Source organism: Eubalaena glacialis, chromosome 11, assembly GCF_028564815.1.
Source record: "Eubalaena glacialis isolate mEubGla1 chromosome 11, mEubGla1.1.hap2.+ XY, whole genome shotgun sequence".
Taxonomy (NCBI): domain Eukaryota; kingdom Metazoa; phylum Chordata; class Mammalia; order Artiodactyla; family Balaenidae; genus Eubalaena; species Eubalaena glacialis.
In genome coordinates this window covers 18,466,450-18,469,769 of record NC_083726.1, presented here as the reverse complement: position 1 = coordinate 18,469,769, position 3,320 = coordinate 18,466,450, and positions in this window count along the sequence as shown.

The window sequence follows — 3,320 nt, the reverse complement described above, 5'->3', positions numbered from 1 at the left end:
GGGGATGAGGCCCGCGCCGGACCGGAAAGCCGTTTCACTGCCGGCGTGGGCACGTGACCCGGACGGAAGTGGGGCTTTCGGCCAGAGCCAGTGTCTTGTCTTTTTCTTCTTTATAAACCAATACGCAGACCTTTCCCGGCCCCAGGCTTTCGGCGCCCTCATCATTCTCTCTATAGTTGAATTCTCCTGGCAGATGTCGAGTCTTGACCTCGTCTCTGGCTGGATTCTTGAATCATTTGTGCTTTCGCACCCACAAAGGAGGTTGCTCACGTTTACCACCTTTTAGGAGCAGGTGGAGATTCGCACACTGAGCCACGTGTGCTTAGGTGAGGTCACTCTGGAGTGAGTGAAGTTAAAAGCATTCTCTGTAGTTGTGCCCTGCACGTCCTTTGATACCTGAAACAGAGCCACACCCAGACAGCTATGACCTTGTGTTATGGTGCCACTGGAAAATGGAAGAATGAAATCGACATTATTTAATCCATGCGTTTTTAAGGTTGTGCTTTGCAGACAAAGACAAATTTATGGTTACCAAAGGGGAAAGGGGCGGGAGGGAGGGATAAATTGGGAGTTTGGGATTAAAAGATACACCCTACTATATAAAAAATAAACAACAAGGACCTATTGTATAGCACAGGGAACTATATTCAATATCTTGTAATAACCTATAATGGAAAAGATTCTAAAAAAGAATATATTCTTATATATATTTATATGTATGTATATATCTGAATCACTTTGCTGTACACCTGAAACTAACACAACATTGTAAATCAACTATACTTCAATTTAAAAGAAAAGATTGTGCTTTGATTATGGATTACTTTTTGTTAAGCAAAAGGTTAATGCAAGACAATTCTGAAAAATCAATCTTGTGTACATAACATGCATCATGATACATTCACATTTTTAAAACCACTTTATGGCAGTATGTTTGACGTTCAGGAAACTGCATGTATTTAAAGCATACAATTGGATGAGGTTTGACATATTTGTACACCTGTGAAACCATTACTACAATCAAGATTATGAAAACATCCACCACCTCTAAAAGTTTCTTTGCTCCTCTTTCTAATTTCTCCCACACAGCCTCATTTCCTAGGCAACCTGATCTTGTTTTCTGTCACTATAGGTTAGTTTGCATTTCCAGAATGTTAAAGAAATGGAATCATACAGTATGTACTATTTTTGGTCTGGCTTATTTCATGCAGAACAATTATTTTGAGATTCATCCACATTGTTGCATGTATCAGTAGTTCACTCCTTTCTATTGCTGAGTATAGTTATACCACAACTGGCTTATCCATTCGCCTTTGGTTGACATTTTGGTTGTTTCCAGTTTTGGGCTAATACGAATAAAACTGCTATGAACAATGAAGAGTGCCAGAAAGACGTGTATACAGGTCTATGAATATATGCTTCCATTTCTATTGGGTACATTCCTAGGAGTAGAATGGCTGCAGCTATGGTAGGTACATATCTAACTTTTAAAGAAATTGCCAAACTGTTTTCCAAAGTACTTGTACAATTGTAGGTTCCCACCAACAGTATATGGGAGTTCTAGTTTCTCCACATCCTCTCCAACACTTTGATCAGTCTTTTTAATTTTAGCAATTCTAATACGTGGGTAATGGTATCTCATGAATAATCATGTTGAGAATCATGTGCTTATATTTTCTTTGAGGGAAGTATCAGTTCAAGCCCTCTGCACATTTTTTAATTGGGTTTTTTATTATGAGTTTTGAATCTTCTTTATATATTATGGATACAAGTCCATTATCAGATAGATTTGATCTACAAATATTTTCTCCCAGTCTATACCTTGTCTTTTCATTTTCTTAATCTTTTGAAGAGCAGAAGTTTTTAATTTTTATGAAGTCCCATTTTCATTTTTCTCTTTAATGGGTCATGCTTAGGTGTTATATCTAAGAAATCTAACCCAGGGTCACAGATTTTCTCTTGTATTTTCTCCCAGAAGTTTTAGAGATTTAGGTTTTACAGTGAAGTCTGTGATCCATTTATTTAATTAATTTTTATTGTAGTATAGTTGCTTTAAAATGTTGTGTTAGTTTCTGGTGTACAGCAAAGTGAATCAGCTATATGTATACATATATCCCCTCTTTTTTGGATTTCCTTCACATTTAGGTCACCACAGAGCACTGAGTAGAGTTCCCTGTGCTATACAGGAGGTTCTCATTAGTTATCTGTTTTATACATAGTAGTGTATATATGTCAATCCCAATCTCCCAATTCATCCCAGACCCTCTTCCTCCCCTGGTATCCATACGTCCATTCTCTACGTCTGTATTTCTATTTCTGCTTTGCAAATAAGTTCATCTGTATAATTTTCTAGATTCCACATATAAGTGATGTTATACAATATTTGTTTTTCTCTTGCTGACTTACTTCACTCTGTATGACAGTCTCTAGGTCCATCCATGTCGCTGCAAATTGCACAGTTTCATTCCTTTTTATGGCTGGGTAATATTCTATTGTATATATGTACCACATTTTCTTTATCCATTCTTCTGTTGATGGACATTTAGGTGATTTCCGTGTCCTGGCGATTGTAAATAGTGCTGCAATGAACACTGGAGTGCACGTATGTTTTTTTTTTTTGAATTTTTGAATTTTATTTTTTTATACAGCAGGTTCTTATTAGTCATCAATTTTATACACATCAGTGTATACATGTTAAACCCAACCGCCCAATTCATCACAACACCACCCCCACCTCCTCGCCACTTTCCCCCTGTGGTGTCCATACATTTGTTCTCTACATCTGTGTCTCAATTTCTGCCCTGCAAACCAGTTCATCTGTAACATTTTTCTAGGTTCCACATATATGCATTAATATACGATATTTGTTTTTCTCTTTCTAACTTACTTCACTCTGTATGACAGTCTCTAGATCCATCCACGTCTCAACAAATGACCCAATTTCGTTCCTTTTTATGGCTGAGTAATATTCCATTGTATATATGTACCACCTCTTCTTTATCCATTCGTCTGTCGATGGGCATTTAGGTTGCTTCCATGACCTGGCTGTTATAAATAGTGCTGCAATGAACACTGGGGTGCATGTGTCTTTTTGAATTATGGTTTTCTCTGGGTATATGCCCAGTAGTGAGATTGCTGGATCATATGGTAATTCTATTTTTAGTTTTTTAAGGAACCTCCATACTGTTCTCCATAGTGGCTGTATCAATTTACATTCCCACCAACAGTGCAATAGGGTTCCCTTTTCTCCACACCCTCTCCAGCATTTGTTGTTTGTACATTTTCTGATGATGCCCATTCTTACTGGTGTGAGGTGATAC